Genomic DNA, 12,675 nt, shown 5'->3' on the forward strand with positions numbered 1-12,675 from the left:
CAAAATAATACATGCTATATGACTAATGGCAAGTGACACCACAAAGGAAAAAAGGACATCCAAAAAATACATACCACTGTAAGATTGCACAACCACTAATTGTGAGTTGTAATTCAAACTGGTACACTGAAATAACTGCGCCTTGTACTCATTTTTTGCTTTACAAAACATGGCAGTAGCACCATTATTAAAAAGCTCACTGAAAGAAAAGGTTACTGTTTTGCTTAGAGCAGTCCTTCTCAAATAGTGGAGCGGGCTACCCTGGGGGGCGTGACCTCGATGGCAGGGTGGGGGCGTGTGACCTCATGGAACATGTTCATTTGGGTAAAATGGAATGCAGAGGTGTACTCATTACAATTTTATAAACATATTATACTTTTTATAGTCACAGATGAGAATTGGGGGGGCATCACAGAAAATAATTGAGAAGCACTGGGTGAGAGTAAGATAAAGCCTTTTGTCAGCGTGCACAAAGAACTGATAAAACATGTGTCTTAGTTCTAAGCCTATGAAATGAAAAGGCCAACAGACAAAATGAAAAGTAAAATGTATACACACATTTTAAAATAAATCATAAAAGGGTATGACAGATGCATCTTTGATTTCATAAGAACAGAATTACTCACCTTGGAAACATGTCCACAACTAGTCCTAAAATTACTTAAAATTCATGTTTATGAGCTTGTGACCTGCTCTTGACGATGTTTTTGAGTAACACATTGGCCTGAAAACTGAAAACCGAGTCGTAACATATTAACGTCATTTGAATCTTGATTTACTTACCAATTATCTTCATGATCAACAAAAAAACATTTCTGAAAATGCTTTTATTGTCAATTGTACTAATCTTTGCAAGTAGAACCAAGCAGCCTGTCGCAGCCCACAATTGGCAAAGAGATGATGAGACCCAGCCCGCTGAGTGATGTAAAAAAGGAAACTCCCAAATGCCAGCCGGAACATGTACAGTTGCCGGCGGGATCCTGCACCTGCTACAGGCAAAAATGCAAGCAAAATTGTGCCTGCTTCAATACACTTACTGTTCAGATGCTGAGAGGCAGAACTGGCTTAATTGCATTAGACAGACCGAGAAATGGGCTGATTTCAGCAAGACAAGATATACTGAGAAGTAAATTTGTGCTATAATTCTGGATCCTTGGGGTATTATGTCGATGTTTTTGTATATTATGTTTTTTGCATGTTGCCAACATGTTATCCATACCCCTGCTGTTTCAAATTGTGAAAAAAAAGTGCACATACCAATGTAGGGAAGAGTCCTATTCGAGGGAAGAGTCCTATTCGGCCAACTAAAGAGTGGATTAATTTTTTTAACATTTTCCATTTATATTTTGGTGTTATTATTGCCTGGTGTTGACACAGGAGCAAATGTCGTCTCAGGTGTGCAATAAATGTAAACACGGATATATGGGGTATGGTCACTTGGAATCAACAGTACTGTACATATAAGCAAAACATTCTTTCTGTTTTGGATATGGGAAAGAAAATCTATGTGGAAAATTTATTTTATAGCGTTTCAAACAAAACCAGTTTTGCAAAGTGCAATACATCCCTGCATCCTACATGGATCGTAACATCCAGGGCACTCTCTTCACATATGCCCATCAAAATAAGAGGGGAAAAACACACAGATTTCATGCATCCAAACTTTGCCAGATGACATTCCATTTCTAAAGCCTTGAGATGGTTCATAAAATTGAGAAGAAATGCATGCTGGCCTTTACTTTGATCAATGAGACAATCCAAGTATTAATAAAAATCATCAGGACTGTGCTATAACAAAGTTATTCAACCGAGTAGAGAGATACGGTACATATTTGTATTAACCCCTACAAAATGCAGAACCAACTGTTCTACCAACATATACACCAACATGACCTTGAAAATAGTTGAATTACTTCCATCTGTTTTGAAATAAACTGGGAAAAAAGTAATCTAAAACACAAGCCAGTCAATGGTTTTATCAACTTGTAAGCGCATGAATGAATTTATGAAGTTGCCTCAGGACAACAGTTATTGCATGATGAATAAAAACAAATAGCTTTACATGTTTACCATTTCTTTTATTTATACATTCCACGAAGAGGTTTGTTATGATTCTGTGTTACAGTATGTGCAAGAGTTCCCAGACATGACTCATGAGAACCAATGAGAGACAATAAGCCCCGCAAAATTTGCTTTAAACAGACCCGTATCAGAAGATGCCACAAGCCGCCCAAGCGTTCATCTTTTTTTGCGCAGAACCAAACAAAAACAGTTTTTTTAAAAATAGTACATGTTACAGTATGTGCAGTAGCTCCACTTCAGCACAAGGACGGAGGAGCAGAACGAGCTCCGTTGACACGGAACTTCTGCATTTGGTGTTCAATGGCATTGCCAAATGTTTCTGCAGGAATTATTTCTCAAATGTACAATGCTGAGAAAAGGTATCAGCCCGCTTCTTAGTTCTCCCACTTTAATACTTAAGATCATCAAACAAATGTAAATATCAGACAAAATAATCAAAGTAAACATTATTGGTGATTTTATATATTGAAGAGGAAGTCAAGTAAAAAATATAATTTACAATTGTATGTTTGATGTGGCTCCACCCATCCAAACACGGTATTCTGGGTTTTTGAAATATGAATCTAGCAGCAAAATCAAGCGTTTATATCCATCTCAGGAGGCATCTATATGTAAATGGTCTCTTTGAGTAGAAGCACCTGTGGCTAAAGCCAAACTGTGGCCAATATATACATTGGACTATATTTTTTCAAATAAAAACAACCAAAGGTAAAAGTAAACTCTAGTAGTTACCTGACAGTGGTATTTATTTATTTATTTATTTATTTATTTATTTATTTATTTATTTATTTATTTAACAATAAACTAATTTGTTGTAAAATATTTTTTGATGCTTGTGGAAACGTTACAGGCTTTCATAATAATACAAAATTATAACTACCGAGGACTTACTATATTAAACGTAGCCTGCATTTCATTCATTGTTGTGTACTGTTCTTTATTTATTATTTGCTCTTTACATGAATGGACCATGCATTCCGTTCAGCCTTTTGGGTTTGACTTCCTTCGGAACGGTACTTAAAAGTAACCTTTACATTCCTCCACTGGTCTCATGTTACGTAATCAAGTCAAAGGGTTTGGTGGACCCTTTGTGGGGGGTTTTCAGTCCATCAGATACGTATGTTGACAATATCCTGCAGCTGTGCTCCCTCGTATGTTACAACAATGTTTTGGTTGCTTGATCAAAAGTATTTTCTGTGAAGACTATTAATTCTATCCAGTAGAACAGGGATGAGCAACTGGTGGGCCTCGCAAACTTAATGGCTCCACCAAAATATATATTTTTTCTTTTTTTATAACCCCCCCATGCAGTCTTCAGAAAAAATCGATCTACATTTCCCACAAAAAATAGGGGAAATTGGGATAAAACATAATCCCTGAAAAAATTGGAGAAAGTCCGAAATATTAAAAATGTGCAGGGTTGGATTCTGGCTCCAATCTTCCTGTGTGGAGTTTGCATGTGCATGCCTTTGTGGGTTTGCTCCAGGTGTTCCAGTTTTCTCCTAAATTCCAAGCATATACATAGTAGGCCGATTGACCTCTCCAAATTTTTAGTAGGTGTGACTCTGTGTGAATGGTTGTTTGTGTGCCTTGTGATTGGCTGGTGACCACTTCAGGGTGTACCCCACCTACTACACAAAATCAGCTGGGATAGGGTCCAGCATGCCCGCTGGATGGATGGATGGATGGATGGATGGATGGATGGATGGATGGATGGATGGATGGATGGATGGATGGATGGATGGATGGATGGATGGACGGCCAGACGGACAAACTGATGGACGAACTGACGGACAGATGACGGTGACAAACATTTGCAAAGGAAAAAAACACACTACAGTGATCACATTAACACTGAGGGATGTGCAGGAAAACAGGTACATAGTATCAACAAGTATATATTTACAGGCAGGCTCCAGGGTAAGTCAATAGGTCTATGGTTGTACAAACCAGTCATCACTGTTGCCTCTGTCGCTCAGATTTGACATTTCTCCAACAATATAAGCACAGAGTCAGAATAACAAAGAATGATATAAATATAAATAATAGTAAATACTTATCTCACGTCAGTTACAATAAGAGGCAGGCAATGCTGTGAGACCACAGAGGGAGCGCTCAAGCGGGGTTCCTTATCTGTAGGACCTTGTACCTTCACGCAGGCATCATGATGGTAACAAATCTTCTTCGAAACATTTGGAACTGCAAACAAAAAAAAACATTAACTCAGGTAATGCATTGGATAACAGGAAACAAGGGAATTTTTCAGTGACCTGTGTGTTGATGGTGACGGCTTGTGACTGCCACCAAGTGGACGCATTTTACAACCCCTCTCTGGTGTGTTCTGGCAACACAACAATTTTAAGATAAATCATGGAGTTGCAGTCACATGCATGCAGGCCTCACAAGTTTTTCAATCATCACAGATGCGATGAATACAAACACATTCAGTAGCAGTGTGTTACAATTTGAAAAGCTTCCCAATACTTTTGGAACTGTCACCCTCATCCACTGAGGTATGACAAAGAAACTATTTGGGTCCAAACTTTCCCAGGTTGAATTCCAAATTTAAGGGCCTTAGATGATTCAGAAATAAATCAGATGGATAAAAAAAAAGGTTATGATCCTGACTATGTAGACACAATAGATATTTTCATTATCCAGTGGGACAATCAAACAGTCAACCAATAAAAAAAAAAAGAATTTTTAAACAGTCATGACCTGGGTCAGTCATGAAAATAGATAAATGCAAGACATGCCAGTACTGTCAAATTTCAGCACAAAAGAGTTCACTAACAAACATTTATGAGAAGTTGCCTCTGAACGGGTGTTTTTGCATGACTCAAGGAATGAACAAATTTAATTGTTGGTATTTTTCATACGTTCACCAAAGAGTTTATCTTTTAGCCGTACGTATATGTATCAAGTACACTGAATATGAAGAATCAACGATAAGAATTGACAAACAAACATAACCGAATCAGAGCCCAAATAAGCCATTCTTTCTTTTTGGTATGAATGTTTTTATGTATAGGTGGTCCAATTTACATTTGAATTGTTTCCTATCACTTGAAAAATTATATAATCCAGTACACAAGTAAGTAGTTTTTGCTGACAAGCAAAATTAAATAAAATTAAGTAAAAAATGGAGAGAAACGAGTTGTTTCTCTGTATATTCAACCCTGTACCACAGTGACATTGGATTTCACCCCACCTGCTGCGTATATCCATCCATCCATTTTCTGTACCGCTTTATCCCCACGGGGGTCGCGGACTTGCCGGAGCCTATGCCAGCTGTCATCGGGCAGTAGGCGGGGGACACCCTGAACTGGTTGCCAGCCAATCGCAGGGCACACAGAGACGAACAACCATCCGCACACGCACTCACACCGAGGGGTAATTTGGAGCGCTCAATCGGCCTACCAAGCATGTTTTTGGGGATGTGGGAGGCAACCGGAGTGCCCGGAGAAAACCCACGCGGACACGGGGAGAACATGCAAACTCCACACAGGAAGGGCCGGAGGTGGAATTGAACCCGCACCCTCCTTACTGTGAGGCGGACGTGCTAGCCAGTGCGCCACCGAGCCGCCCCTGCTGCGTATATTTTTTTTCAAATAGCTGTGACTTTCACTCATGGACCTAATCACACTCACAATCGCACTTAATCACAAAACGTGGCTCATGCAGCAGACACATAATTCCCAATCATTTATTAGGATATTTTCCATTATGGTGAAGTCAGGTGCTGGAGTGATATTATGTCAACCTACAGTAAAAATAAATAAAAAATACTGAGATGACATTTTTGTATCTTCTCAGCAAGTATTTTCCCTATTGTTTACTGCCAACTGTAGCTTATATCTGCAAACCAAATGCCTAGGATGGGCTAAATGGGTTTCGGTTGTTAATTGACAGCAGTTCGGGTTTCATTTGGAACAACCAGTTCACGTGAAATCAAACTGCGTGGGAGGGCATACGTTTTGCTGATTTATGCAATACGTATATCATTTGAAAAGTTTTGATTGAAATTGTACAGGCTGTATTTTATTTGTTGCTATGCCAACTATATTTCCAGCTTTTGGGCGCGAAATGTAAAAATAGCTTAGGTTAAAAAAAGAAAAAAGAGAAAAAACGTAAAGGTGAAACGACGACGTGATGCTGCGTGGCAAATGCTGAGTGGCGCTCACGCGCATAACGCGCATAACGCGCAACGTTAGGAGTTCCCCTCTCTTCCTCCCCCTCCTCGGGTCGGCGAAATCTTTCTCGCCGGCTTGTGGTTGCTTGCTTTCCCCGCCTGCAGGGCTACATCTCCCCGGGCAGAAGAAGGCGCTGGGCGGGGCGGCGGTCAGCATACGACCCGCTTCCTCCATGATCCGCATCCGGTATTGACGCCCGGCACCACCACACAGGTACGACTTGCGAGTTGACTGCATTTGTTTTGTGCGCTAGCTGAACAGGTGCATGCTGCGTTTGGCTGCCTGTAAATGGCATTTCAGGGCCAGCTGCATTGCAGCCGGACAAAGGCACCGCTTTGTCTCTTTTGCAAAGGGACAGAGGGCGTTGACACGTTTAATGCACCCACTATTTGTCACCTCGTACTGGTGTAGATGTAATCGGAGCATCTTTCTATTTCATGCATATTAGGCCCAGTGTGCAGAAGCTGTAAGCAGGTGCACCTTTCTTTTCCTAGCATCTCCGCTCTCCACCTCCATTATCATCCCGAGACAAATCATTTATTTCGCAATCGTGCCGCCACAGGCTTTGAAGCCGAAGATGATCATGTAATGAGCTCATTGAAGATGGTGTGTGTATTGTCGCGGGTGTGGCAGAGGGGGCAGGCGTGGGCTCCTCACAGACACCAGGTCTGTGCACGCTGTGCATTGTGTGCAAGTGGAAGCCGGAGAAGTGACTGCTGGTCTAGTGAAGCAACACGTTTATTGCAGATTAAAGTGGAATGCTGGTTGAAATGAAATCAGTTTGCCTCCATTAAAATCAATGCATTCGTGTTCAGTGTCTTGGTGATAGTCCAGGTTGTAATGTTTCCATAGGTACGTTTATGGCAACAAATAAGGCTCTTAGAATTTTTTTTTAGGAAAAATATCATGGCACCACACAACCAAACAAAAGTATGGTGGCCTATAAGTATACTGGCTGCAATTACGATTACAGTAATCCCTCGTTTTAATTTTAATAATCAATACAAATTACGTACTATACAGTGCACCTTTGCGGCCTGACTCCGCTCTGTAGTGTCTTTTTCTTCTGAAGCCATAACACAATGCACTGTGAAAAAAAATCGTGAAGCAGCGAGGCCGTGAAAGGCGAACCGTGATATAGCGAGGGATTACTGTACTATAGATTACTATTCACATAACATATAATATAGAATAACAATAATTTTTTTCCTCTTAGCCATTTTTTATGTTTTTGGCTCAATAATACTCAGATACTCTACTGTTTATTACAAATTACTTTATATTTAGTTTGCCATTTTTTTATGTTAAGCAGCTGTCACCAGCTATGAACAGCAGTACTTTGCAGTCATGCTGGCAGTGAAAACAAATAAAATGGTTTGAAGGAAGAGAGCTTACTAAAAATAAAATGTGGACACAAGTCTAAGTTTAGCCATCAAAGTGTCTATTTTCTGTAAGACAATGTTAGAGAATTTAGAAGAGTTTTTTTAACAACACCTCTGGATTTGTTGGAATAGGAACGTCAAGAGTCTCTATTTTTGCTCATTGTCTGCACACTGTGGATGTTCTTGTGGGCCAAAGGCAGCAAGCAGTACGTCTTCTGACTTCATGGAGGCAAAGGCGTGGAGGGGGCAAATTAGATCAACAGTACATGCATCTGTCCACTCATGCGTCCCCGAATCTCTAATCATCTCCTCCTATCTCAGTCTATCTGATGTGCATTTAAGTAATGAGGCTCTCGTAAGATGTTTTGCAGGCCTTTTTGTTTTTGAAACAGAAATTATACATTCAATTGCATGACTGTTTAACAGGCTGTTGCCAAGTCGGTTGCCTATGTACTTTACAATAATGAAGTTTCATTCTGCATGAGGATCACATTATGACACAAAAATGTGTCTTAACTTAGACTCCCCAGTTTAAAAAAATTATCCAGCATCTGTAGAAGCAGACAAGCTAGTCAATAAAACCTCCTGTCAGTGTGTTCTCAGAGAACCACGCCAAGGGTAATGCTCAAGTCCCATGCAGCTGCGTGCATCATTCATCATGCACACTCATGAACAATTTCCCCCTTGAGAAGTATTGAAGAGTCGTTCTTTGATTGACTTATAACAGCGTATTGATGCACAGCCAAGTGGTGTGGCCACAGCCAACCACCAGATGAAGACATGGAATAGAAATGACAACAATTTTTAAAAGGTCCCGAACGTGACAATGGGAGCATGTAATAAAATGTACTTTATTCCCCCACATGGATAACCGAGCAAAGTACGCATGACATAGACTGTTCTGGTATCGCTCTTCGTAGACATTTTTAAAGTTATGACTTCATGCTGTTTTGACTGGTAAGCAGCGACTCATAGGAGTCGTAGACCAGCGCACATATGCTCGGGCTTATAAAAAATGGTGCATTTTGATTTTGTGCCGATGCATGCTTAGTTCAACAAGACATTTGTTCTCACTTTATAGGGACTTTAAGATAATAAGTTTTGTTTTTGTAGTTTACAGCAGTGCACAACTGAGATAGTATATTTGAGTTACAAGTTGGCCAAACTTTGATAATACTACGAGTAGTAATACGAGTGAGAAAGTCTCAATGCTGTAATTTTGTTCTGCCCACCCAAATAAAAAGATTTATTGATGTATTTTCAGAGTCAAGACATTAAATCCAAGTGACTTATTTATATTTCTTTCTTTTTTCTTTCTTTCAAAAGTTAAGGTAAAAATATTGGTCTAAAAATAGCTGTTACTGGGTGAGTTAACATATCCACCTACATAGGACACTAAAATAAGTCTTCTTGAATATGCCACTGTTATTCAAATCAGAAACACCAAATGAGGTTATTTGAAGGTCAAATCACTGCATAATTTTGTCGTGTGTGAGCGTGGTGGCTGATACGTCACATGGAAAATTGTCGCTCACCCTCATCCACCCACCATCTCTGTCTCCGCCACTTCAGTATTCACACTTCTACTGGAGCTGTCACTGCCTTCACTATAGCACCAGGCGACGCTTCACCTCTCAAGTGTGTCAACAGGCAAAATAGTGCCTGGAGGCTGCTCTCTTGTGTTTTCTTCACTTTTTTTTTCTTATCTTATTTTGATACGCTTGGCAGAAGATGTTAGCCTGGAGTTTCCACAGCAACTGCATATAAAAAAGGCCCGCCTGATGTCTCTGTTGTGTTAGTTTTCAAAAAAGTTACAATTTCCATTAGCCATGCACAAAACGATGCATAGGGCATGACATCTCTCTTGCCACTGATTGAAGAGATATGTTCTCAGTTGGACTGCGTGCGGACGAAGATGATGCTCTTGAACTGGCTGTGACTATCATGTTTGATCGCCACTAACTTACAAGGCAGCCTCATTTTGGGGCAGAAATCAAGCCCAAGATGCCCTAAATTTTGAGCTGGTTCACTTGATATCTTTCATGAAGAACTTTGAGTCAAATCTGGGTTTAAATGTGACAGATTCTTTGTGGCTTTACATTTAAATTGTCATGACTTCAAATTGCAGTTGCTGTTTGCAGCAAAGTAGAATATACCGTAATTTTCGGACTATAAGTCGCACCGGAGTATAAGTCGCACCAGCCATAAAATGCCCAAAAAAGTGAAAAAAAACATATATATGTATATAAGTCGCTCCTGAGTATAAGTCGCCCCCCCACCCAAACTATGAAAAAAACCGCGACTTATAGTCCGAAAATTACGGTAGGTCCTTAAAGGCTTTCACGCTGCAATTAGAACAACAATTGTTTGCCGTTGACCAGCCTGATGGTTGTGTGCATAAACACTGGTGATGGATGAGGTGGGGACCTGCCATTGTGGCCTGCACGACTGAATTGAAAAATTCGTGGCAGCCCCGATGACATCTTGCCCACCCAACAGAAGAGATGACGGCAAAGTGATATAGGTGGAAATAGGTGGTAAACTCTGGGATGCAAGACACATGTCATACATTGAGAAAACCATAGTCAGAGAAGTAAAACACCACAAACAAGGGAAAATGATTTAGAACATATCCTCCCCAAAAGAGGACTACATATAAACTGACTCCATGGGTTAAGCCTCTATGGGTTAAGGCTTCCACTACTACTGTTTTTCGACTACTTGATCTATAGAGCACGGCTTCCTCCTGGTTGCGTTCTCCCAGCGAGGATGAGGTTGCAGCCTCACTGCTTCTTTCGATGAATCATTTATCTCTGTTGCTTTGGGATGTGAATTGCAGCAGACTGAAGCTGTACTATGCAAGCTGTGTCCAACAATGGTCTGTGCAAGAGTCTCAGGCTTATGTGTGTGTATGTACGTATATGTGTGTGTGTTTCTCCCTTGGACAAGGACATCTTGCCACTCCCTTTCACCCAACCCCCACCCATGGTCTTGTACTGGTTTCCCAGAGCTACCATGAGCCCAGTTAGAATTGATGAGTTGGCTGTGTGTGCCACTTGGAAGCAAGCGCTGATTGGAGTAAGAGCATGATGGCATGGCGAGGATCATTATAGCCTAAGGCAGACTGTGTGTAGAAGTCAGTGATGATACAATGGATTATTTTACAAAGCATGCAGAATTTCCTGTTACATACAGGACATGCAAACGCACTGTCGCACAAATGATCTCTGAAAACGGTTCAGTTTGAAGCCTCAATGTACACAGTACAGGGCTCTATTTGAAGGAGGTCTTTTATTTGTACAAATGCTAACCTAGTTAAGTAAAAAAAACGAGAGGTGTGAATGTTTGTTTGGTGGCCATTCGAGGATGTGGATGCCCAACTGTAATTCCTTCAAGTTCAGCCCCATCTCACTGAGCATTGGCGAGCATTTTCAAAGGCAGCAAATTTTGCGTTCTTGTCAGGGTTTGTTTAAGGTCGTAAGTGTTAACCAAAGGGTCGCCAGTAGGGGTGTAAATCGCAGGTTTTGTCACGATACGATATCATATCGATACAAAGAAGCACGATACGATATTTGCCGATATCTTAAAGTCTGCTGTGATTCATTCACGATACATCACGATATAGTGCTCTACGATCGATATAGAACAATATCCTGATTTATAACAATTCATATGCAAAATCAACAAGGTACTGCAAACTCTTTATTTAGGAAATTACAAGAGTATTGTAGTATACAAAGTGCTTATTTTAACACTGAACTTTATCAAATTCCTATATTTTTTCTCATATAAGTAAGTAAAGAAAAATCAATATTCTTTCTTTTTTTGTAATACCATTAACTTTAAAGTGCATTACTGAACTATTTAATTACAAAACAAAAATAAGTTCTTTATAATGAATGTAGTAAACATTACACCTTGACCATATGTTCTAATCCAAATGCAAAAAAAAAAGGGCTTCCAAACGAATGACTTGAAGCCCAAAGGGGAGCGAATTTCCTCGTCTTCTTGGACACTAGCCATAGCACCAGCCCAGGAGCCGCGTAGTTGTCGCCTCCCCTTTCACGTGCCTGCTCTGCTCTGCTCACAACACAACACGCCGCGCACTGCTCCCGGAAAGAGGAAGCAAGCAACAATGAACTGGATTTCAAAATAAAGTCGCGCCTAATGTCCGAGGTCAAAAACGGGTGATATAGATCGATGTTTACGTTTAGCATCGATGCCAACAAATCGTAGAGCATTATATCGATTAATCGATGTATATCGATGAATCGTTACACCCCTAGTCACCAGACGTTCGCCTGTTTTGAAATAGTTTTGTACAGGTTACATACATGTTTGCAGCGTAGCTTTGCACTGTAAAACGTATTTGACTCCTGCAGCAAAACAGTGAGCGAGAAGCTGCTGAAATCACATTTTCCCCACGGGCATTATGTTTTCCAAAGACAACAGTTCGATGTAAACCGTATTTAAATGCAGAATTGGGGCTTCTTTAGAGGATGATGGTGGTGTTTTTATAGCTTTGACAGGATCTGCCAATAGTGGCTCAGTTCTACCTCTTTACTTGATTAGAACGAATCTGTGCTATTTTCTAAAAGATGAGAATTAGAACAATCAGCAAAACCGGAAAGCAGTGACATGCTTGTTTTTAACTTTCTCTTGGAAGATTTAGAGTGACAATGTTTGGTGATGGGTCTTAAGAACATTACCACTGTTTCCCTCAGATATCCAGACAGCTCAAAATTACACACTATCATCTGATCTCTCATTTGTTTTTTGGCCAAAACTAGATGAAGGGGGAAAAAAAGAACACTTGCGGATGCACCCGCAAATTTGCATATGAGCAAAATTCTCAAGTTGCGTATCCTATGCAGATATCTTTTGGGGTCATTATTTTTGGACATATTCATTAAATAGAATGTGTGAGGCACATTCGTAAAAAGATGCTTATGGAGACAGACATGATGACAGGGTTACGAGACTCCCCATTACCTCTGTTGTCGTAAATGTGCTGCATT

General features: G+C 40.3%; 1 protein-coding gene across 9 annotated transcripts in view; it reads left to right on the forward strand.

Annotated features, from left to right (window-relative positions):
* Positions 1 to 6,251: 6,251 nt before the first annotated feature.
* Positions 6,252 to 12,675, forward strand: part of si:dkey-178k16.1 (band 4.1-like protein 1) — a 34,053-nt gene continuing 27,629 nt past the window's right edge. For 6 of the 9 annotated variants that reach the window (XM_037277637.1, XM_037277644.1, XM_037277626.1 and 3 more), the window contains exon 1: positions 6,252 to 6,488. The gene's annotated coding sequence lies outside the window, so the exon portion shown is untranslated. The remainder of the gene's footprint in view (positions 6,489 to 12,675) is intronic. The other 3 variants (XM_037277684.1, XM_037277691.1, XM_037277697.1) reach the window with 1 other exon arrangement.

The sequence above is a fragment of the Syngnathus acus genome, chromosome 2, assembly GCF_901709675.1.
Source record: "Syngnathus acus chromosome 2, fSynAcu1.2, whole genome shotgun sequence".
NCBI lineage: Eukaryota > Metazoa > Chordata > Actinopteri > Syngnathiformes > Syngnathidae > Syngnathus > Syngnathus acus.